The sequence below is a fragment of the Gavia stellata genome, chromosome 1, assembly GCF_030936135.1.
Source record: "Gavia stellata isolate bGavSte3 chromosome 1, bGavSte3.hap2, whole genome shotgun sequence".
NCBI classification, from domain to species: domain Eukaryota; kingdom Metazoa; phylum Chordata; class Aves; order Gaviiformes; family Gaviidae; genus Gavia; species Gavia stellata.
In genome coordinates this window covers 102700392-102726185 of record NC_082594.1, presented here as the reverse complement: position 1 = coordinate 102726185, position 25794 = coordinate 102700392, and positions in this window count along the sequence as shown.

The following is a 25794-nucleotide window of genomic DNA, read 5'->3' as shown; positions in this document are numbered from 1 at the left end:
GGAGATAAGCTTTGACTATCTTTTGTGAAGCATAGATCTACACACACCTGATCTTTCCAAAGCAGGGGGTGCAGCAACCCCAAAGTCCAGAGGAGCTCCCAAAGGCCCTGGGCGTAGACCCATATTTCACAGAAACCATGGACACTTCTATACTGGGATGAGCACTACTCTGGCGCCTGGAGGGCGGGTGGGTTTTGTCACTGGGACTTCACTTCTAGTGTCCCCCCTTTTGCCTACGGTCAGTGGCGTGGCCAGAAGGATGAGGGCAAGGAATTACCTGGTGTCCTCAGCCCAGCCAAAAACTTCTCTCATCTTCCTCCAGCACGAATTTTCAGCAGTGACCTCGAAGCTGGGGTGCTACTTGAGGCCGTGGCAAAGGCAGGGTCCAGCCAACGTCCCGGCTTCAAGGTTACTGGTGAAAATTAGCCCTTACTCTCCTCACCTGCCTCTGCTCTCTGGGCACGGTCACGGGCCACATGAGGTGAAGAAGACGCTGTGGATCAGGTAGCTCTGGGAAGCTGAGCACGCAAGGAGCCAAGTGAAGGTTTTGACGCTGATAATTTTAATGCCATTTTAGTACCTTTAAATTAGGAGTAGCTGAAAAGACTAGATTAGAAACAGCTCAGGCGAATAGCTGCTCTTGGATGCCGCATGTGTCAGTGTGCAAAGGCAGCAGAGGAAAAGTTAGAGGCTTTTATTTGTAGTTTTTGTTCCCTGCTCACATGCACATCCAGAATGCCTAATACTCCAGACACCTCTATCGAGAGGCCAAAACATGCTTCTTCCAGGTTTGCTCCTTAAGGAAACAAAACTGTTCTGTTTATCCTCACAAAGGCTCGTGCAAGGCGGGCCAGACTGCAAGCTAATCCCCACTGCCTCCCGTCCCGGGACTGTCCGGCCCGCCCTTGGCTGAACATCCCCCCCAGAGCAACAGGGAGGGAATTCATCTTTATGGGAACGGTCTCAGCCTGACATGAGCAGAGCCGCTAATTACGGGCCCTGCACTGCTCTGTATGCAGGGGGAGGTTTCGGCGGTGCGCCCTGCCATGCTGTCCCGGCTATTGTTCGCCGTGCACGTCAACCATCTGGAAAAAGCGAGCTGCGAGAGCACCCCGCTCACTTCAGCAAGCTCCCGCACACTTCCTGCAAGAGGAGATCCACCGGTGGCCAAGGAGAAGGCCACGGCCACGCTGCCGCTCCCACGTGCAAGGAGAGCTCTTTCACACCATGCCTCCAAGGAGCCTCTCCGGCAGCCGTGTCTGCCCCGGGCGACTCTCGCCCAGCATTAGCATACAACATCTGTTGCGGCTGAGCCCCGGCACCGTATGGTGGAGGGCTCAGTGCCGCTCCGCGATGCCGTCGGCACACACGCGTGGCTCTCCACAGATCTCGCGCCGCCGTGCAGGCACAGCCAGTGCACGGGGAGAGCCCGAAGCGGGCACTGCGCTTCCCGCCGATGCCACCGCACGGTCTGTACCATGCTGCGGGTGCGCATGCCTCCTCTCCCTGCACCTATATGCACTTGCTGTACACACCACCCAAGGCATAAAATGATTTTAAAAATCCAGAGTAATTTTTATCTAATTTTTCAAAATGATTATTTGAAGCTATTTGTGAGTGAGCTTGGTTTTGCGTACCTTTATTTGCAAAGAAATAGGTCGGAGTTGCTGGTTGTACTGATGCCTCTGCTTGCTTTCTTCAAAGGCTTTTTTGGCAGCATGTGTTCAGTGAAGGGAGGTTTGTCCAGGCCAGGATGGACAAGCAACTTTTCCATCACACCAGCATCTCTTGTATCCAAATGTTCCCCGGCCTCGCTGTGAGGACACTGCATCTCTGCGAGCGTTAACAGGTTGGCTAATGGAAGCAGAGGGAGGGAAATTATAGAAAGGAAACTACCACAGTGTCGTTTGCAGCCACATGAGGCTGGTCGTTGCCACTATTTGGTGTGTTTACTTTTCCTGTTCTGCCAAATCTTCTTTGCCAAACAAGCACAGGAATCATTTTATTGACTGTTTTCTGAGGCAAAGGCTGTGGTGCCTGCCTGTTTCTCCATGTTATTCGTCCAGTGGGATTTTCAAAGGGGCTTCACTTCCCCACACCACCGAATGACCAAGTATGGGACAGATGTATAGGGGAATTTGGGCATCATTCCACTCAGCATGCAAAATCTAAGCAACTTAGATAGCTAAATCCTATTTAACAAAGCACCTCGAGGACCTAAGGTTCTTCGTTATGCTGACTTGCAGGCGCGGCACACAAAATCAGTCAGAGCTGCAACATGCAGTACCATAGTTATCGCATACCAATCTGCCATGTGAATTCCTTTCACCGCACTGACTTCCCATTGTAGACAAGCCTTTAGGTCGGTCCCACACGCCTGTCTTGTTCTCCACTGTGGCTGCCTAAGCCACTTACACCTCTGAACCCTGGTGAAGCGATGCCTGTGCAGCACTGCAGATCTGGGCCCAAAGCTGCCTGTTCAAGCGTTCACCTCTGGCACGTGTTCCCCTCTGTGAATCCTGAAAGAAAAAACACAGTCAAGACCTACCACTCAAAATACTGTTTTGCCTGAAGTAACAGGAATTCCAGCATGGCCAGCAGTGCAGGACAGGTTAGGACCACAAACCATGCAGCACAGAAAGTGGGGTTTCAACTCCCCTCTTCCCCAGGCATTCAGTCCACATCGGGCTGGAGCTGGGGTGCTGGTGGTGGTCAGTCCTCGTGCTCGCTGGCGGTGAAGGTCTGGTTCATAGTTTCTCCCAAGTTTAAGCAAAACCAAACTTTGCTGAGGCAAGAAAAAGGTGCAGCTCTGTCCCAGGAGGAGGGCAGGAGCGGGGAGTGGGGCTGGGAGGTGGAGCAGCAGTGGGAAGACAGGATGCAGTGAGAGAACTCACAGCATCGTCCCACAGAGCCAGAGGGTGGTTAAATCATATTTTTCAAACTTACTAGCTTGCTGCCAAAAACAAACAGACAAACAAAGAAGATGTTTTTATCCTAATTTAGGAGTAGCCAGCCACTTATTCCGTACCACATGCAACTTGTGTTTCAGTTTAGCAGGTTCTTCTGTGCTTTGCTGAATCCATAGGGCAGGCTGGGATTTTCAGAGGCGCTTAAGGGAGACAAACAGCCAGTCTCCATTTAATTGCAGTGGGATCTGAGTGTCTAATTCTCTTCAGGTTACTCTGAAAATTCCGTTTCTAGTACCTGTGCGTGCAGTGGCCTTGTGCACCGGCTGTCAGGCTACACAAAGATGAAAAGAGTCGACATCTTAGATTGGCATCCTCTGGTCTCGGGACTGGATCCCAGACCCCCCCATTCTCTTTTGGCATCTGGGATCGCCCCGTTTCCTTTCTCTGCGGACAGGGGGGTTTTGCTTCCTACACACAGCAAGCGGACATGGAAATCGCCCACACTGCAAGAAGGTTGTGCCAGCAGAAAGCAGACCAGGTGAAGGGGGGAACAGTACCCCTCTGTGCTCTCCATAAAGGGGGAGAGTGGCTTTGTCTCCCAGTGCCTCCTGTTTTTGCAGGTGCTCTAGGAACTTGGCTGCAGGACGCTGGCCCGCCACATCTATTACCTTTTGGATGCCTATAATTAATCATTCATCCCTTTCTGGGCAGGGAGAATGGGAGTTTCGCCCGGCGCGGCCCCGGCCCTGGCTGCCTCCCCGCCAGCCCATTCGGCCGGTTTGTTCCCTTTCAGCCCCGCTCTTCCTGCCGCTTTCTGCCCCCTCAATGGGGAAGGAGCGAAACCGGATGGCTGGCTTCAGCGCGGGGAAATGACTTCAGAGCCACCTTTGTTTCTCCCCTCGTTTCTTTGCCCACACTTGGCCGTGTGTCGCTATGAAAGGGCTCATTTGAAGCCGTCTGGGATATCCAATAAGCGGTGCGGCTTCGGCCAGAAACGCTCGCATCTTTTCGGGCCGAGGGAGAGGCTGAGCCAAGCTGCCAACTTTCTGCAGCACAACTGACCATGACATCGGGCATTGTGTTCGAAATTAGCCACAGGCTTCCAAGCAAATTGTCCTTTTGGATTGTATCGGTGTAAGCCCTCTATAGCGTTTGGCTTCGGCTGCTGACTCCAGAAAGCCTCCAAGAATATTTCTTGCTCTCGTGAGGAAAGCCAGGGCTTTGAAATGGATTTTATACACTAGCATGTGTGATTTCACAGCTCGTTTGCATGACTTTATTTTGTGAAAGACTAGATATTATTTTGCAGACATCTGTCATGTAACATCATTAAAGTGAGCATTTGATTGCTTATTTCAAGCTGTTTGACAAAGAAAAAAACACCTTCTAACTTTTTTTCCTCCTTTATTTTCAGTGAGTTAAAACTGTGGGTAACTATATATTTTGCATTAAGGTGTTCTGTGCTAACAGAGTATAGCCAACTGTTACAAGGTGATACATTTGTACTTCTATTATTCTTGTGTATTTTTTACTAAAACATCCCAAGAAGCTACTGATGTCTGCAGCAAAATAGAAATACTCACTCACCAGAATTATTTGCAACTGAGATTTGAGTTTGCTTTTCGAGTGGCCACATTCTAACAGAAACAATAACTGTGTTTGAATTAGAAATTACTTTCAACCCATCCTTGACACAGTTACTGTGCTCATCTGCCTGCATTTTGAAAATGGATTATTAATATGAAAGCAAGAAAAAAACAAGAATTTGCCACAGGTACCACATACATCACCCTCTTTACTAACCCTACAGGGTGTGTTAGCTCAGGTACACACCTGTACTGGTGACATGATGAATTCCCACCTCTTCCACAATATAGCATAAAAGAAAGGCTTGAACTTAAGCATTACACTTAGAGTGTATGTACAATACCCACAGAGGTGCAGGTGCCACAGCCCCTGCGGTGGTCTGGCATGGCGAGAGGGGACCCAGAGCCACTTCAGTGGCCCATATGCCCGGAGCAGCTCCCCCAAAGGCAGTGGGACCCCTCGGCACGTCTCCCTGGTGGCAGGACCCGCCAAGGAGGGAGCAGGGCAGCCAGGCTGTATCACAGCTTTATGAGCATTCAGAAAATGCCAGGCAAGAGCTGACTTATAAATAGGAGGCAGCCGGTATCACTTCCTCCCCTGGGTGTCGTTCTCCCCTCTCCCTGCAACACTAATTTGCCTGTTTCTTTCCTATTTTTTCTCCTTCTGCCTTCTGTCTAGTAGGGTGGCCAATTTGGTCACCCACCACAAATGCCTTTTTTTGCTGTAATCAAGAAGGTGACTTGAACACAATGAGTAAGGCCAGCCCTGGCCCAGGTTTGCCAAGTTTGTGCCGACAGAGGAGGCTGTGTGCCATGCCTATAAGCGTGCCAGGAGCTAGGCTGCAAGCGTGAGAGTCTGAGAGGAGACCCCTGCTTTCTTTTTGAGGGTTTTTCTTTCTTTCATTTATTCTTTCTTTTCCTCTTGGGGATCTGGGAAATGCAAAGAAGGGGGGGTGGGGTGGGGGTGGTAGCAACCGGGATTGAACTCTTGCAACAATAACTCAAACCTGTTGGATTTTAATGCACTTTTTTTCAGGGATGAAAAATACCCTTTTAGAGGGAAAACCCCCAAAATCCTGCAATGGAGAAGATGTCTAAGCAGTAATTTTTCAGCTTTGAGCCTGGTGCATTATATCGAGCAGTATATGTGCTCCTGTAATTCCCTTGGAGAAGGCAAAATCCTGTATGCACGCCCAGAGCTCCTCTCTCACAGCAGGAGACCCCACTCCCCACCTGGGACCCTCAGGGTGCTGCTGCCAGAGAAGTGGTTGTGAACAGGGTGTGAAACAGAGAATCAGTAGAAGAGGATGAGGAAAGCGCCATAAGCTTATTCCTCACCCCCTCTCTGGCTTCACTTGGTACAAGGAGTAAAAGGATCCCATTTCACCATGGGTCCTGATATCACTTCCTCTGGCCAGGGACCCCCAAAAGGAAGAGTTGGTTCCCTACAAGGTCCTCACCCACCCCAATGCTCTTCTTCTCCTGTCAAGGGGAAGTTTGCCCATGTGATGGACAGTTTGTTCAGAAAAAGAGCATCCTTGGGATTTTCAGTCCCAGTACCTTCTTGGAGAGGTTCTCCTTGTGTTTTCTACTGTCTGCAGGCTGCTTATTAGTTTTTTCCTCTGCCCTAAATTTCTGCACAGGTTTTGGTGAGGAGCCCCAGGAGAATGTGGAGTATGTTACTGTTTTCAAAACAAGCGCTGAACGCTAGGAAGCACAACTCCCTGGAGCGTGAGGCGTGCTCTCCCTCTGCCTACTTGCAGCGGGAGCGAAGTTTCTGTTCATGGGTCTTGCCGCTTCAACCAGCAGTAAAACACCACCGCTGGGCAAAAAACCAGAGAGTGCTTGTGAAGGAAGAGTCTCCAATTTACCGTCTGTCAGAGCGTGAGGGATTTTTGGAAGCGGGGAAGGGATGCTGAAGAGTGCCCCTGACAGTCCCTCACCATGTTTTTGAGGATACATTAGCAGCTCTTTTCTCAGCCCCACCAGCAGCACGTTTGCTTCTCGGAAGTATTTTGTACGTTATGAGCCCAAGCCTTTGCTGGACATGAAATGATCTCCCGTTTGTTTAAACCGTCAGACAAAAGCGTATAGAAAAATTCCTTCAAAACCCGCCTGCGCACACTTCTCGCTGAAAAAACTTGCCTGTAACAGGTCTGGGCCTCGTTTCGCTTGGGCACCGTGCTTGAGAGCAACCAGGGGCTCTCGCTGCCAGTAGACACCTACCCTCGGCCTGGCTTTGCCTCCTCTTCCCCAGCCCGCAGCCTGCGCCCTCGCAGCGGCGGCTTCCGCGCAGGGAGAAGGCGAAGGAAGGGGAGCCCTGACCGCACCCCCCGGCCCCGCGGCCTGGTCAGCCGCCCTCCCAAGAGCACGGGAGTCCTTTGCCGAAGACGTTCAACAGGTAACCGAGAGACAGACGTGTCTATACCCGCCTGCTCCTGCTTCTTGGGGCGATTTCTGCAGGGCCCTCCTTCCACTGAAAGTCCCTTCTGTCGGACGTACGCCCCTAGGAACACCGTTAGCTCAAACCTCCCCTCCCCACGGCGCAAAACCGGGGAGCAGGACACACGGAACGCAAGGCCCCGGCGGGCCCGCAGAGCAAGCGCCGAGCCGGCGGCGACGACGACGGCGGCGGCGGCGGGACGCGCCCCCCCTCACCGCGCCCGCCGCGCCGCAGCCAATGGGCGCCCGCTCCCCGCCGCGCCCGCCCTCCCATTGGCCAGCGCCGGCGCCGAGCGGGCGCGCCGGGTTTAAAGGGCCCGCGGCGCCGGCGCCCCCTCCCCGCGGGCCCGGCCGGCGGCTCCGCGCCCCGCGCTCCGGAGCGGCGTGGGCCGAGCGCGCCCGGCGGGTCTGCTGGGAGCGAGCGGCTTTCGCCGTGCCGCTGGGCACGGGCGGCTCCCCTGGTGCTCCGTGCGCGCCTCGCCTGTCGCCGCGGGGTCGTTAACTCCGCAGAGCTTCGTCTGTGCCAACCCTTCAACGGGAATCGTGCAGTCACAGCAGAAAACAGCCCCCACCCCACCGCTACTCACACACCCCGTTCTTCTTTTGTCGGTGACTGGCTCGGCAGCCTCAACCCTGTAATATTTAATAATTACATAATAAGCACTAACAACATTTAATCGCCAAAGGTGCCATGCCTTATTTTTGTCAGCTTGCAGGCATCCCATAATCAGCTTTCATACAAAGCGTGCGGGTAACTTGGCCGTGACCTGCCGGAGGAAGGTGGCAGGGAGAGCGGGGTGGCGTTCTGCGTTTGCATCGTGAGGCTAAATAAAGATAGTACCGGACTCCTGGAGAGAAAGGACGCACCCTCCAAGAACAGCTTGGAGACCAAATACATCAGCATGTCGTCCCCGCTGCTGGCGCGGCCAGCGTTTATGAAAAAGAAACGGTGACTTTGTCCGACACAGTGAATGAAACTTCAAGGCTAGTCCAGATGGTTATTGTAGGACTTGGGTGGTGGCAGGATCCGAGACGCAGGTTGGGCAGCTTGAACAACTTCAGGGAAAGGCTTGCCAAGCATTCACCGCCTGCCTGGGCACACTTGCCGGCACCATTGATATGGGCAGGACATCGCCGGGCACTCGGAAAGCTCCATGCGCTTTCAGAGTTGTGCACACATTACAGTACTTCTAGGAATAAAAAGTCTTTGGAGCTGATCTGGACCCTTTTGCTGCTATAGGAGTAAAAGACTCCAGGAACACAGCCTCTGAATGTGAAATGCAAGGCAGCTCTTCAAAACCCAACTTACTAGAAGCCTCTTTCTTGCCGTCATGCTCCTCCTCAGGTCATCTCGCAGCCGTTTCTGCATCGACAGGCGCTATTTGTTACAGTTCTCACTTCTCCACTTTTGCAATGGAATCACCAATGCTTTTTGTTATGAAAATGTTGCAACCATTTGTTAATAAGAATAGCAGCAGATTAAATTGTCGCATACTTCGTATGCAGGGATTTCAAGGTCCTTTTAAAGTGGTATAATTTTTTTTCTGTATTCCTACAAATGAAGCAGTGGGTAAGAAGCAGCACTTAAAGGAGACATCTGAAATGGCTTGGGCCAGGGATTGCCATCAGTCCCCCGTTTCATGCTAAGAACAAATCCAAAGCAGCTGCTGGGCAGCCTGGGAGAAGTTCAAAACCTAAATTAGTCTTTAAACACAGAGGTGATAAACATGATTAATTTTTAATTTATTTGGGACTCTATTGCTACCAATTTTGCTGCTGGGTACACGCTTCATTGTAAGCTCTCTTAGTTTGGTCAGAACTAAAAGCACACGGAGCAACTTTTTATGGTTGTTTTCAAAAGCAACCTCTACATCAATTTTCCGTGGGTGTTTCCCAAATCAGCAGCATCCACACTGCTTCTTGTTGACATTTAACCTGATTAATTTCTAATGGAAAATGACAAAACATCTTGAAACTTAAGCCAGCCTTCCCAAGGCTAGCACTGATGCTCTGTCTGATCCAAAGTAATGTAAATAAGTCTAACACTGTGACACAGTTCAGAGAAAATGCCGATAAAGTTATATAATTACCTGGATGGATGTATAACTTAATAAGACATTATTGATTTTTTAAACAGCGTTCAACATTTGGGGGCTGGGGGAGTTCTGAAGGCTTCATTGCAGTACAAATAACTTCTTAGACAAAACTAGCAGGTTTCTTTCCTGTTCCTTTAATTAGAGCATTAATCTCTTTCCCTACCTGTTTTCCTTAGAGTGGCCCTTAGAAACGACCTGGACAAAATCCTTTACTCCCGTGGAGTCAGATTGCTGCTTTAAAAGCAGAGTCTCCAGCCCCCATGTAGCCATTTCCTTGCCGATGGCACGATTACAGTGTGCAGCAGGACACGATCGTTTTATTAAGTAAATAAAGTTACTTTTGTCGAAGCCAGTGTGAGGCAACCTAGCAATGTAAATTAATTAATTAATTAAAATGCCTCACAGGAGTCACGTAACTACTTGCAGAAGAGGTGGCTGAAACAGGATAAAAATAAAAAGTGTCTGTGCAACGTTTTAGAGACACTGATTTGGAGGGGACTATTGAAAATCACTGGGAAGGTTCATTCTGAATAAGTCATTCAACTCCAGAGCATATGTGTGCCTCTGGTTGTGGAAATACAGTATGTAGCTGGCTCTGAACCGCAGGAATCATAGGAGATTCGGGGAGACAACAGCAGAAATACAAGCCACAACTTTTGGAGCTGCATCTACATTTTAAAAAAAAAGACCCTCTTCTGTTTGTGCTTGATGTAGACAAAAATTTATGGCCCTGTGGGTCACACTGGCTTTGTCCTTTCTAGAAGTGGCTAATAAATCACAGTGATTTCACTCTGATCAATTGACACCAGTCTCACTGCAGCCACCCTGAACAAACAACAAAATGGGAGGAAAAATGTACGTGAAGCAAATAAAGCATTTGGTTCTGAACTGAAGGCCTATAAGTAAAGAGAAAAGAAGGAAAGAAATGAAAAGGCTCAGATTATCTTCTACTCAAGATTTTTAGACCTATGGAAGGAGATTACAGAACACAGAATTGAGCTATGTGGTTTTTTACGCTAGCATTTATTGGGATTTTTTTACAGCACTTCCATTAGGAACTGATTATAGAGACATCACAAATTAGCACAAGCAGATTTTTAACCTTAGCTAATGCTCAAAGCCTGATGGATTTGTGCAATAGCCTCTGACTTCTGATTATCTGGGACTCAGAGTGGTGTTTTTCCAGTGACTTGAATGTCAATACGATAAAAATATCCTTCTCTTTTCTTTCAGTGGTTTTAGAGTAAATTCCAAAATATTGCCCTAGGTCAGCTCTTTGGGGCAATTTCTGCAGAAAACTTCACAGGGCCTCCTGGTGGAATACCTCCTGCACGTACCTCTTCCTTTCTGTTGGTCCTGGCGAAGGCAAACATAAAAGCTTTCACTTGCCACAGAGAAAAAGAAGGTCTGAGGCAAACATAAGCACAGTAGAGAATTGACTGCGCAGTTTCAGCTGGGACTCTGAGACAGCTCTGCTGCCTACATGGAAAATGTACCGGCATAGAGGAATCATCCCTAACCTGTGACAAGCAGAGCCATCACTTGCAGACTTCGTGCTGAAGCAGGAAACAATCTTTCTGACATCCTGAGCAGGGGCCATTGTGAAAACACAGGGTGAGACCTTGTGCTCAGCACAGTAGATTCAGAGCAGCCAGTTCAGAGAGCAGAGGACAGATTAGATGGGTTTGCAGAAGATGTGCTGCAGCCTTTGGTATCAGCCACCATCAGCTGATGGCTTCCCGGTCTGAGGTATCACACATTATTGTGGACGAGCCCCGAGTATTGAAGGCTGAATCTGGCATCTGCCAGGTCAGGAAACGATCTTGTAGCTAGCCCGTTGTAAAAAGCCTGCCTTGAATGTAGGTCAGGAAAGGTACATGTGAGGAGACCAGGGAGGCTTCCCAACTCCAGCTGTGAATGCACACAGGGAAATTTCACTGGAGCAGCAAAATTTTCTGTTTGTTTTTGTCTACCCATCACGATAACCTTCGCTTTGCTCACATTCAGTGATAGCATTTTCCCTTCATCCATGAAGGAGCCCACTGAGGTTTGAGGATGTCTCAACTGTGGCAAGGTGATCATGTACGGTGTAGAAAAGGCAGGGCTGCGTGCCACCTGAATGTGGTTGCTACCTGACTCTGCTGTGACTGACAAAGCTACATTCAGTGCTTGTGGCTGCTTTTATATGGCCAGAGAGAAAATTAATCCTTATGGGCCAGGGAACTGGATTTGTTTAGCCTGGAGAAGAAAAGCCTGAGGAGAGACTAATAGCAGTCTCCTGCTGCTTACCTGGAGGTTACAGAAAAGGCAGTGGACCAAAATCAGCAGAACCCTGAGCACCCTGATATAACTTCAAAGTTAGCCCTGCTTAGACCAAGAGGTCGAACCACAGACCTCCCAAGGTCCCTTCCCACCTCAATTTTTTATGATTCTGTGACTACAAATGACAACCTGTAGCCATGTCTTCTAAACCTGTGTTAGTTAGCAGTTAACTTCTGCTGTGATGCATGATGAATTTTAGCCTTTCCATACCTGTGAGCTTTAAAAAAAGAAGTCATTGCTATTAAATTTCAGATTTTCTCACTGTCCGCATGGCCCAAATCAGTTCTTCAAAAACTTTGTATGATGACTTAAGAAGATCCATTTTAATACAGTCAACACAATGAAAACTAGTCAGAGTGAAGAAATGCCGTATCCCAATGCAACACTTCGAAATACGACTAACTTGTGACAGTCACTCATCTAATAACATGTAGTTGCAGTCCCTGCTCCGCAGCTATGGAAGGTATTATAACACCACTAGCGGTGGAAATAAGTAAGACCCCGTTTATATGTGGTTTTCACTATATCAGTCTATTTCTTCTGTGATGGAAAAGCCTAGTGATCTGTTTAAATACAGGCTTTGGGTAAAGGAAAGGAAACCCAAACTGCTGGTATTTGTTCCGGGGGAGTTTGAATGTCTCTTTCAATTGGTCTCCCTGCAGGAATCTGCACCGAGTTTTTTTTACATTTCTGGCAAAATAATGACAGTCTGAGGCTCCTTGGGCATAATTCAGTAATTATGAATTAGGGCCATCTTCCGAGAAGGAAAAAAAATAGAAAATAGAAACCCCCCAAACACCAGCTCTCTGAATTGAATATACTTGGAAAAAAATTCTGCATGGGCTTCCAGATTCAAGCAAACTAAAGACATCTTCCAGATACTTGGTCTTTTTTCCAAAGAAATTTCCCAACTGGCATATGTAAGATCAATGAAACAATACCACGGTAATAATACAATTGATCCTGCTGCAGTAATGAAATTGTAAGTAGAAAGACAGCAGGCAGAAGACCTCAGACTTTCACTTGAAACAAAATATTCAGCCTTATTTAGCCTGGGTTTTTTTTTATGTCAGGTTTTTGAGTGGAAAAGTAGCCCCACTTGTCAATCAGCTAACTTGCAGCGCTAATAGATTCTGGTGTTTAGGGGGTCAGCACAGAATTTAATTTAACAACTTACAATACGCCCACATGCCCAGAAAATGTGGACAGCTTGATAGGGTTCACTGAGCCAAAGCAGTAAGACCAAAACAGTGCATTAATGTATAGGGGAAGAATAGTTGCAATCAGTTCCCTTGTGAATTGGACAGAGAACTTGGAGATGAAGCAATTATCAGCCATCGGGGATTAATAGTAAAGTGTGAATGCCAAGCTGTATATGTTAGGGGCAGAATATGTTGCCTATAGAAAACAACAAAGAGCGTTTCTTACTATTAAGTGAGATTAAACGTAATGGCCTGATTTAATCACAAAGGCAGAATTAAATTCAGATGGCAACTTCAAAGTGGACACATGCACAGAGCCTACTGCATACATTTACATATAGCTGGCATAGCTTGGCTTGCATCACAATGGGAGAAAGTTTCTTTGGCCACTTAAACAATTTTCTATTCTTGGCTTTTTGTTAACATTCACTGTATTTAGCCCTAAATTGCTTTTAGTTAATAAGATGGAGCTAAGAGTTATATTTATTCATGGAAGCTGTACTTTTTAATTCTTTCAAGTAAAAAAAAAATTCCACAAAAAACAACAAAACAAAACACAAAAAAAAAACCCCACAGCAAAGGGTCAGCAAGAACAGAAAGACTGTAATCAGATCACAACAAAAAGCTGCTGTCCCGACCTACCCGTTTTCACTGGCCCAGTGGCACGCTGCAGGTCTGAGCGTGACACCTGACGTTGCGTGCACGTCCCTTCTTCCCTCCTCCCAGGGCTCCCATGCCAGGGTTGCTCTGTCCGGGCACGTCGCATTTCTTTTACAAAGCCATCAGCAGAGGCACCAACGAGGATGTGTGGGGCTACCGTTCCCCAGCCCCAGGTTTCCTTCTTCACCCAGAAACGGACCACTGAAAGATGCACAGCAGGGCCCGACACTGCCAGTGCTCAACCTGCTTTGCTCAGTGAGTTACAAAGCTGTTGCTGGACCCGGCTCGCCATCTGAGGCCGCCTGCGGGTGCCTCCACCACCGATCCGTTCCAGCTTATTTCACAGTCGCTATATGGAAAGCATGCTCAGCCTTTAGTCTGAACCTGAAACGTGGGTATAAGCCTTCCTACGCATACAGAACTACCCTGAGACTGGCTGGTAGAGCAGCAGTGTTGTAACACTACATCGCATGTGGTGCAAACAGGTATTGAATGTGGGAGTAAGTGACTGGAATAGCAACAGCTCTTTGGAGTTGGATCGTGTCGGCATAGAGCACCAACAGCACCCTCAGTAGAAAGAAGTTGGAGAAAAAGTATTAGGAGCCATCGAATCATGCTCAACGAAATCAAGATCAATGAGATGACTCCCAAATCTAAAACATCAGCGCTCCATGCCGACCCAATGCAGCTCACAGGGAGAGAAGCAGCAGCTTGGCAGAAGCGCTCATGCAGGCTCCAACTAACCACACATGGGATGAATCTTCAGGAAGACACTTTGAAACTTCAAAGGTCCCCTCAGGCAGGTTGTTGCCTCAGCACAAGGCATCCTCACAGAACAGAGCCTGCAGCCCAGCTCCGTCCCAAAAATGGTGAGAGACACCACCATGCTGTGCTTGCTTACTACCCAGGCCCACAGGCTCCCTTCCCCGAGGATGTGAATTGAGAAAGTAATGGAGAAAATCTCTTCCATCCATACACAGCAGTATCAGTGACATTGGTGGCCAAGGACCCAATAACTGTAGCCATGATCAGCCCCCCCCAGGTGGCTTCTCTAGAGTTTTGTCCTCCAAAGCGCCATGTCCTTCTGTCCCCTTGGGGACCCTGCCTGAGCCCTGCTCCACATCCTTGGCCGCATCCCTGGGCTCGGGCCACCCAGATCCCTGCTCCTCAGTGCTCCCACCTACAGAGCCCATGGATAAAGTCCGGGGGAGCTGCTGAGCCAGAGCTGGCAATGCAGCCAGCAATAACCTTCACAGTCTGACACTCCAAAGACTGGCTGTAAAAGGAAAGGGGACAAAACGGACCAGGAGGGAGAAGGTATTTCAGAAACACACTTTTTTTTTCCGAGCCAGCTGTGGGCAGTGGTGCACTGCTGGCACAACATCATTAAGAAAAGCACACTGCTCCTCGAAGGTGGATGGCAGAGACATAACCACTTCCCTTACCTCTTACCACCCCACTGAGTACAACCCACCCTGGCTCTAACCCCAAGGAGACGGTCATGTCAAGGAGGTACCTATCACTGCTGAGGTCCGGGCCATGGCAGGAGAAGGCAAAGCCACGCAAAGGGCAGCTGCCTATCTCCCATGCTGAGCAGGCACAGAAGACCCCCTCCCATGCTGCGTGGCCCCTCTCCATGCGTTAGGTTTAGCTGCGGCGGGGTGCAGCACCCTCCCTGGCACAGGATGGCTGGGGCAAAACTTACCGCCAGGTTCCTCGAGATGCCACAGTTCACTCAGCAGGTTTTTACAGGGTCTATTCTGATATTCCTCCTGGGAATAGGAGGAAGGGCCCCGGTGCCTTTAAAACAAACTTTCTAGGACGGGAGACTTAAAATCCCCGGTCCTCCTCGCATCTGCCTTCCAGATAAAATTTGCCAAGGGCACATCTAAGTAGGGGAGGAACAGACTCTACAGCTCTGGCTGGCAGATGAGGTTTTATTTTTTTTTCCTTTTCTTTTTCAGACACTGAGATACCAAGGCGGTAACTCTCAGGGTGGAGGTTTGCAATATGCCCGTGAAGATTAGGGAGCATCTCGTTTTCTGCCTGGGCACCCACCACCCAGCGTGAGTGTCAGAGCCCTCTGCCTCCTGTTCCGGGGCTGCTCTAATGCTGCTGGGATGGGAACCTCTGCTTCAAAGGAGGTGAGACATTTCAGACCCGCCGCTGCTCATGGAGAAACAGCTTTTTCTCCTTGCTCCCTTAACCTTGGCAGGCTGATAGCTTTAATGACACAGCCCAAATCCTCTCACATCGAAAAGAGGAAGGCCAATTTCCCAGAACAAAAGCCTGAAGTACTGGTGTGACAGGTCACTAAACATGATCGTCTCCTGCTCTGGGTGAGAGCATTGAAGAGGGATCCTGCTAAGTAGGGACAGAATACGGGACAAGGTCTTAACCTCCGCCTGCGCCTTCGGACACTGGGATCAGCACATAAAGCATCTCGAGTGCCGGGGGGATGCTGAGAGCGGGAGGTGTCGGCCAGGGGCTTCAGCACGTTTCTCAGGCAACTGCGGGGGGAATGTCACAGCTATAGCAACTGGCTCTCCAGCGGTCCGAAGGGGAGCGGGGCCAGCGGCAGCACAGCCTTTGTAGCCCGAAGCCAAAGGTCAAGCTGTTTTCATTTTTCACTGGTCAGCTGTAAATTTCCTAGGAGCATTGGCCATGATTTACTTGATTGTGCCGCTACCTGCCCTCTGGCTGGTGGCTTGGCAGTGCACGGCTAAATGCAGTTGTGCTGTGCTCTCCCCTGCGTCCTACCTCAGCATCTCCAGCCCTTCACTGCTGCCTCAGGCCTTCGCTGGGCAGCCACGAGATCTCCTTGCCACACAGCACCTTCTCCCAGCCAATCAAGAAGGTTGGGTAGTCATCACACCTGCTTTTAACTGTCAAAAATTTAACTGCCTGGTCCAAACCAGTTGTCCTGTGTCTTTTTTGCACTTACGGGAGGTGCAGAGGCACCCACCCTTCCCTACTCCTGCCTTAGGATGGACAAGGGGACACAGGAGCCCTGAGGGAGGTGAGATAAATCCTGCCCCGTGCTTCCCTCCCACCCCGACTCGTGGCATTGCTTCGCTCCAGCTCCTGCCCTGGGAAGCTTTCTCTTTTCTTTGGTCCATCCAGGCTGGGATGTGAGGATGGGCAGGATCTGAGAAAAAAGCATCCCAGCATCCCGCCATCGAGTCATTGACTTGATTTTGAGGCCTCCTTCTTCTGCTGGGGCAGTTGGTTGCTGTGGTAGTTTTGGTGGCTGGGAAAACAGGCCCATAAAATCTTCCCCATCCCAAACTGGCGCCTGCTTCCTCCCCAAATAAACCCTGACTGCAAACAACCCACTGGGCTTCGTGTGGAGCAGCCAAGCAGGGCTCAGCGCTTCACTGCACAGCCAGCCTGTGCCCAGGCTAGCACGGGAATCCCTCCTACACCATCCCTAATTTCAGATAGACCAGTCTGCGGGGGAGAACTGAAGCTGGGGTGCACATCCCCATCCTGGCTAACCTGACACGTGCGTTTGCGCCTGGTGCAGGTTTCCTTCTCTTTTGCTTCTCCCCCTGTAATACGGACCTAATGCTGCTTTGCCACGTCAGAGAGCTTCTGCAAGGACTGGTACCGGCATCGCTTCTGGGACATGGAGGGCAGGTGGTAAATAGTCTGATATTTACATTTTTGAGGAGCAGCAGCATCTCTAGGACGCGCACACGGGTCTCCTAGAGGCAGACGCCCTTCCAGCCACAGCTTCACGAAGTGGGGTGAGCTGCTGTAATGGCTTCACGCTGCTAAAAAGGCATGCAAAACCATAATGCTTATATCCCACAAGCAAATAAAATCCACACCTTTCACAGTAATAAGGTGAGCAGTATGCTGAGCCATAGCACAGACGTCGCCCTCCATCCATCCTCTTCTGTAGCTGTACCGAGGTTGCGCCCGGAAGAAATGACCATGTCTGGTTAGCAAGACGGGCAGTCAGCAGTAAGGTTTTGCAGCACCCCACTGTCTGTAACTGCCAAAAATAAGTTGCATGGGTTTTCTTTCTTTTTAACCAAAAAGAAATATTCTGCCATCTCATGAAATATTGCCACCAGTTCAACGAGCTTTGGATCAGGTTCATAATCATGCAGACAGTAACAGCGCTGAAACTGGGGATATTTAATTTTCCCCAGAGGTTCTGCTATATGATGGATGAGTTTTATTTATCACTGTCAGACATGCAAGTATGCCTTTAAATTATCCCAAGGACATGAATATGCAGCAGAGAGAAGGGCGCTGGAATATGGAATATATAGGGATGATCAGAGAAAAACAACAGCACTTAGAAGTTTAAAAGGGATATTCTAGCCTTCATTAAGAAATCACTTTCAAATTATTTGAAAAATACTATGAATACTCATGAGACTAAAAAGATTTAGAGCACAATGTTCAAAGGACACTGTACAAGCTATTTGCGTAAATGATTTCTTCTAATTCTTTGGCTGAGCGTCTCTCATCTTGTATGTTTGGAAACTTGGGATTACGAATTCAATTGTTTTGGGGGGAGCAATTGTTTAAAAAATAATACACCAACTCCCACTGATATGTTATACTTTACCCTGAAGGACAGTGATAGTCAACACAAGCTATGCGCAGGTCTCAGCTTTACTGCTAATATCCAGAGCCTGAATTTCCAAGCACAGAGCAACAAGGGAGCAGGGAGGAAGAAAGGGATGCCCTTTGGGAGGGGGTGGGCGAATGAAGGAGGCAGAGCAGAAGGTCTTCAGGCTGGTGGCTTCTCAGCAGTGCTTCCTCTCCTCCTGTTTCATATGGTCTCCCGAACAAGCACCCTTTGAGCTAAAACTTATTCCTTTCCTGGAGTCACTCGGTTTATTAAACCCCAGCCCTCCTGCTCCGAGGTCTACACATCTTTCTGAAACCAACTGGTCACAAGGCTCCTCTCTGTCCCCCCACTGCAGGGTCTCCCGGCTGCTGGCAGCGAACCAAATCCTCTCCACAGGCTCCTGTGGAGGCACTCATAAACCTCAGCCGACCCAGCGCAGCACCTGCCCTTCCCACCCTGAGCACCCAGCACCCCCCGGGTGCATCCCACCCATGCCCTCCTCAAAACCAGCGAGATGCTCAGTGACCACCACTGGCCTGGACTTCATTTTACTCATTTCTAAGGTGTCGCTTGAGCTCTTCCAGCTGCTGCTTATTGTAATTATCTCATTTATCCTGAGAAATCCAGCCTACCCACATTAATGAGAACTAGTCATTGCATGTGGAGATTTTCCCCGGCAAGCAGCGGAAACGGCAGCAGTGAGGGTTCAGGTACTGGCTCCCTGTGCCGCTCCCAAACGCTTTACCTCCACCTGCATGGGAGAACTGATGCTCACAACCTCCTGCCACCAGCAGCCCAGCCTTGCCCTCCCATCTGCTCACCTTTTTCTTTATGAAGGCAAATACAGTGTCAGATAAAACCAAAAAACCAACCACAATAAAAAAAAAAAGAAAAGCGCACACAGACACTAGTTTTTAATGACTGCCTCGTTAATCGGCAGCCGATCTCCATTTCATGCATGTTCATTAATCCGCAGCCACAGTCCCTTTCCCATATGGCTTTGTTTCTGTACGTACAGTCGGAGGGAGGCGGAGGGGGGAGCAGGGGAAAAGGGGGGGGAGGTCGAGATCTTGATGATTTCATATCGTCATAGGTTATTGCTGGTGCCTTGCCAAAGCCGTCAAGCCGAACCATCTGGGTTTGGGAAGGTTCTGCACTTCCCAGGGCTGGGCTCCATATGGGCGGCGCGGCGGGCGTCCCTGCCCTCTCCTGGCCCGCTGTGAATCACACTGATTGTTATTCAGGTGGGATGGCCCGGTCATGAACTGCACTAATCAAAAAACAAACTGCACCAAAACACTGAGGCTCACACACTGGCTCGGGCCTCCCCCTGACCTCTGTTAACCAGCCGCTTCCAATGGATGTAATGCAGGTTGTTCTTCTGGATTTTTGCACCTTCCACAGTTACCAGACATCTGTGTAAATCCCCACCCCCTCGTGTTGGGCATCAGGGTCAGTAATGTTCAACAATTCAACGTGGGAAGTCTCACTGAGGAAGTACCAGGCCATAAATTTCCTCCAACAAGAGCCACCTATCAAGCTAAGCCTTGTTAAGAAGCTTCCCAGATATTAATCACAATAAAGGCCGCCACTCCTGTACCGTTGTCTTGAGAGAATGAAACAGTCGGAGGCTGCAAAAAAAGGTTTCTCACTTCTTTACCCTTCAATATTGGAGCAGTTGTCATTTCGCAGGCATCGCCGGCGTGCTGGTGAGCAAACGTCCCTTTGCTTTAAGCTCATTACGCCGCGAAAAGCCAACACAACTCGCGCCGGTGGGCTCCGCTGCTTTCCACAGGACAGCGGACTCATCTGCACCAGTGCACGCCATAAAAAGTTCCCTCTGCACCTCGTGGCTGTGTAATCAGGTAAAACCAGCATACGATCGCACCCCGAAGTCAGTTTTATTTGCCAAGGGTTGCAGGCTGCCACCGCCTGCCTCTGCGTCCCAAGCACTGCAGTTACAAAGCCATCAGTTACTCTGTGTCTGTATTTGTGTGCGTATTTATACGCGTATGTGTTTGTGTGGGTGGGCGCATTTGCCAGCGTGAGGGAGTTTTGCAGGTCTTGAGCCACCGCAGCTGAGGACAGCGCCCGAGGTCTGTGCTGGTGCTGGCTCACATCTGGAGCGGGGCTTTGCCCTCACGTTTGCAGTGCCGCTCAGCAGAGCACTCCCCAGCATTTGCCGTATTTGTTCCCATGGCAGAATTCAAAATGGGATAAAACACCTTCATGACAAGAGATCACACTGCTTTGTGAATGTAACTTCTGATGGCTGGCTTCCTTTATTCTTAAATGAGAAGGTATATCAGGACTGGAAGAGCCCAAGAATATATAGCAAAGCATTTGAGGGCTTGGACACCCATTTTGCTTTGTTAATTTTTATTATTTAAAAAATTATCGGGCTGGTTTGAGGATTAGAGGACTGCTCAGAAGTACGCAGACTCCTGCCTGCCAGCTACGACTACAGAAAAGAGGTGGCTGGGGTGGGAGGGAATAGGGCAAATCACAAGCAAAACACAGTGTTTCTCTCAAAAGAAACAACCCAAGCCTAACTCTCTTCCTGATAAAGCCATGGTCCTTCAAAGACCCACATGTGTGCTCTGCTTGTGCAGGGTGAACAGCCGGTCCATTGATTTCAGAGGCAGTAGGCACGCTGTGCAAAGTCAGATCAGCCCCCGACCTTTGCAGAACTGTAGCCTAAAATGAATTTATGCTCTTTTAATGGAGATAAAGACAGAAGGGGAGAACATAACTCAGGAAGACAGTTCTGCTCCGTCGTTCCCTCCTCAGTTAAGAGCAACTTTTTTTCCCTTGGAAGAAAGCAATGAAAGCTCAGGCCCTTGAAGCACTCATGGTAAGAGCCTCATCCCTTTCCTTGGACAGAGAGCAGCTGGCTGGGTCAGGAGCAGCCTCACCAGCCTAAGAAGAGGATGCTGCAATGCTCACGGAGCAGATCCATTCTCTGAAGGAAAAGAAATAAGCGCCATCCTCTTCTGGCATTTTTGCTTGGGGAAGGGAGGTTTTGCAATAGCTGCAGATCCATGCGTGCAACACGCATTCGTCAGGATCTCGGCACAGGCGGAGGGAAATTTGGGAGCCTCCAGAGCTACCCTCTGTCTGTGGCGGGAGCACGAGTGGTTTGGTCTGTTAAGCCCACACCTGGCCCCGAGAGTAAAAAAGGGGCTCCCCTTTTCATGCAGTTTAGAAAACTGCTTGATCCTCCACGCTGACTCTGATGGGAAAGGGCACACACACATGCCTCCGGTCATGCCAAGCTCCAGGCGCTTCCTGGGGCACCTCGATGCCCGCGGGACATGGGTCACTCCAGCTCCTATTGCGGATGGGGTGGCGGGTGAAGCAGTAAGTCGTGATAACCCTGGTGATGCCTGGCAGCGCTGCAAAGCGAGGGTCTCCCTTCGTTAGCTCGTTGAGGAATGCGGGCTGATGCCGCGTCCCCTTTTTACCCCCACAGCTCTGTTTTTGTGAGGTTGGCAGAAACTGACACTTTTTCTTTTGCTTAATTAAGTTGTTCAGAAGAAGGCTGGTCAAACAGTTGCATCTACGTGGGGAGTCTTGAAGCAAAGAGAAAGCGGTGGGCGTTGCCAACATAAAAAGGGGGATTCTGTTATTGTTTGGGTGTAGACGGGTCATTTTTTCAAAGTTACTGCTGCCTGAGTGACCACAACCCTGCAAGCAGCAGCAATGAAAGGACACTAAAGCTGCTAAATGCAGCTACCTTGGGCTCCAAAGTGTAAGAATTTAAAAAAAAAAAAGCCAGCAAGTAGGAGCACTCATTTTCCCTCTCCGGAAAAAGCATGAACAGATTTCCATACGGTGCAGTGAGAATTAGAGCAGGTCCCTCTGAGTGACCTATTCCAGGGGGGCAGATGACAAAGCCGGTGCCAGGGGAGCTCTGGTAGGCACCCTACTAACTGTCCATCCCCATCCCTGCACAACAGCCTGTTTCTTATTCATCCCCAGCCAAAGAAAAAGCCCTAGGAACAATTACCAACCACTTTAAGTCCACCTGGCTTTCAGCATCAGGCCTTTGACCCTCAAAGCTTGGCATTACACCCGTCTGCAGTGTCTATACGCTGCCTCATGTTCTGAAATATTTACTGACATTTTACTGTGTGGGTTTCAAGTCCAGCGTGACCTGGCTTCTCCTAATGCAAGCGACTGAGCAGATCTTACCTCCGCCAGCACAGCTCTCTCCAGGCAGCCTCAGGAGCCCCGATTTAACCATCACTGTAGTGTAAAGTTAGGCTTATGGGGCACAATGTGTTGTTTAGCCACAGCTTGCCACATGGCCAGCACCCGTGGGTTATGACTTTATAACCATGCAATTGCATATGATTGAGTCAGATACACATGGGAGGCCCAGCATTGGCATCAGGCTAGCGATTTTTGATTGAGACCGTAGATCAAAGGAAGGCGCCTGCTGCCTGACAGCAGTCAGAGCTGTTTTGGGTTGTGGTCCAGTCTCAGCAGTGAGCTCTCTGGGAGCTGGAGGGCCATGTCTCCATGCAGTCCTCAGACCCATAACCCACTCACCACTGGCTCTGATGTTCAGCTATCGAAGACTGAAGCTGCTGCCCAGGATTTGGAAGGCTTCACACCCCCCTTTGACTAGAAGTTGGTGTGTGATATATGTCTTTGATTCAACCAGCATGTTCTCAAAACCCGGTGATTTTCCCATTCAGGGTCTGGATTCAGGCTGAAGGTCCCAAACTTTCCTGAATTTTCAGCCCTTCCCTATTTAAAAAGCACTCCAAAATGCCTCCCTCCTTCTCCTTCCCCCTGCATAGACTTAGGGGAGCAAAACACCCAGTGTCCCCCATGCACATGGAGGCCCCCCGCCAGACCCCACCAGACCCCCTGGCTCTCCAGGGGCTGCTCCATGGGGGCATGCAGGAGACCCGCAGCTGCTCCTGATGGCCGCGACAGCCAGCGTTTCTCTTAGGCAGCCAGTACGCAGCCAGCAACTTTGCTTTATTCAAGGTGTCTCTCCTTCCTTCCTTCCTTCCTTCCTTCCTTCCTTCCTTCCTTCCTTCCTTCCTTCCTTCCTTCCTTCCTTCCTTCCTTCCTCTTTCCTTCCTTCCTTCCTTCCTTCCTTCCTTCCTTCCTTCCTTCCTTCCTTCCTTCCTTCCTTCCTTCCTTCCTTCCTTCCTTCTTTCCTTCCTCCCTCCCTCCCTCCCTCCCTCACCGGTTGGAGTCGGCTGCAGGTTTTCATGCGGTGCATGCACAGCCCCTCGCAGCCCTGTGCTCCAGCTGCTGGTGAGAAAGAGCCTTTTTGTTCGGCTGAGACTCCACCGACATGATGTCTTTACTCCCAGGAAAACAGAAGGCCTTCCTTGACACGGGCAACCCCAAAAGGCTTGGGATGCTGAAGGGAAGGTCCTAAAAGACAGAAAGGAGGATTCACAAGGGCTGGACGGAAGCCATCGCACCATTCCTGGCACTGGCCCTTCCACATGGGGCTCTGCTGCCCGGCAGGACAAAGAGCGCGGTTTTCACCAGCCCCACATTCTGCTGACGAACGCATAATAAACTGACAGAGGGAGACGAAGCAGCATTTCAAAGCCCCACGTGCGGAGGAGGTAGAGCATAGCGGGAGCGGGGATGGACACTTTCTGCAGGTGTTCGGCCAGTGTCCCCCCATTTGCATACATTTGCATACTGTCAAACAGTTGGCTGACAGACTCTCTGAGAAGGTCTGGACTGAACCCAAACCTGTCAGGGACTTTCTCCTTGCCAGTCAAGGTTGGCTTTGGTTGCAATTAGAGAGAGGAAAGAAATACTTCTGACATTGCCATATAGGAAACTATGGATGGGGTGAGTTTAAACAGAAAATCTATGGTTTCTTTAGGAAAAAAAAGCTATGAATTACCATGCTGGCCCTGGGGGAAAAAAATGGGGGAAAAAATGAATTTGACTTCTTTGGTCTGGAGGAAAATCTCTTTTTCTCTACTTGCTTGCCGGCCAGCGCTCTGTGTGCTACCAGCTCACGGGAGAGTCACAGCCAAGGGGGAGATTTCAGGGATGTAAAACAATAAATAACCAGAGACAGACTTGGCAATGATCTACCTGCCCAGACACCACACCCGTACAGAGGGCTAGGAGTAGAAAGTCCTGGGGTGATGCTCCCGAGCCCCACAGCCCCTCCACGGGGGCAGTCACGGTGGAAGATGCTCGCCAGGCTGGGGGCAGAGGACGAGGGGTACCCGAGCGCTTAGCAACGTCGGACAATGGCAAGGATATTTACCAAGAGAAAAAAACCAGAAAGGACAATAAGGATATGCTTTGGAAGCCCACACCCCTTTTACTTGTTGTTTTACATATTCTTCCCTCAGCCGTGAAAATTTCATACTTCATCGTTACCCGGCGGTGGACACTAGAGTTTCACGAGCGGGGGACAATAGGTTCTGTTTATTCACCCACAATAAAGAGCCTGTTTAACTCTGGACTGCAAGTGGCTGAGCCATCTGGCCCATATCTTCACAGTAAAACATTGTCCGTGACACAAAAAATGATTACATCCACAGGACAAACTAATGTGACCTCTAAATAAAGCCTTCCTCTGAAGCTATGATATCATACTGCAGAGGGGACACCGGCACAATTGAATCTGGTCACCCAGAGCACAAGTGAGATAGGACTATTTAAATCCAATTTTACAGGAGACTTTTTGTCCTCCGTGGCAAACCACCCAGATCCGACGACAGCATTGAAACATCTTTTTTTATGCACTCTTAAGGCAACAGAGCGGTTCTGTCTGGCCTTGGCAGTCCTCTCCAGCTCGCCCCGGGCCCAGGAAGCACCCGTCCATTTTCAGAGCCAGCACCTGCAAGCTTTTCTTCCAACAGCGTTTTACTGATGGAGCACCACCTGCACCGGCCCCCTTCTTTTTTTTTCTCCCCTCTGATAGCAGGGAAACAAGTGTCTCTTTCTCTTCGGTGCCAGTTGGAAGGTCCAAGTCTGCCATGGCCTCACAAATAGTTTCTGAGCTCGAACAAGGCGCCCTCAGCCCCGCCGTACCTGAATGGCGGCTTCATGGGGCAAAACAAGGATCCCGGCAAAGGGCCCGTCTCAACGGCAGAAACGTCACTCTCTCAAAGGAGGCAATTTATCTTCGCCGGTACGGCACTCTTACCACTGTATCTCTTAGAGAAACGTTCGTAAAAGGGGATGATAGATCTAATTAAAGAGGCTAATCCTTTTACAGGGACAATGCTACCTATGTGTGGATATTTACAGACTTTGTGGGAATGCTTCGCAGTAACCCGAATGATTAACGCAAGCCGAACGCCCATTTTATTAAGCTGAATGTCTGCTTGGCTGGAAGGCGCTCTGACAGGCAGGCAGTCTAAAGGGCATCGTTGCAGTGGTGCGTGCTAGCAGGCATGCACGTCCCTTCAGCCTTACACAAGTGCTGGCTGCTGTTCCTCTTGCCAGGGCACTGCCGGCACCGGGGCAGGATCAGACCCGTGGGGTCATAGGCGTTAAAAGCAAAAGGTGGTCAGAGAGGACAGAAATGGAGGGAACCTTTGCCAGTGAATTACTTCGTGGTAATAACTTTGACAAATTTGGGCTTTCCAGAAAGGAAAGCAAGCCTTGTGCTAGGCACAAAAAGGCTCTTTTTTCTTAACAGTGATAGCACCTGTCTGGAAAAGCACACTCTCCTCGCACAGGTCAAGCAGGCTTTTCTTTGCAGCTAATTCATAGCATCAGAACTGTAATTATAGTGAACTGAAAACAAAATCAGGAGCAGACTATCTTGCCCAGTTTTATCTTGGCTCTTTGGAACTGAATTCGGGACCGATTCAAAACTCTCTTTTCAATTTAGCAATTCTTTTTACCTACTTTTTTTTGCAATTTAGCAATTTCAATTCTTTTTACCTACTTTTTTTTTTTTTCCAGGCATAAAGTGCCTTTGTATTAGCATGTTTAGCTTGAACACCTGAATACCCGAACTCTATCTTTTCA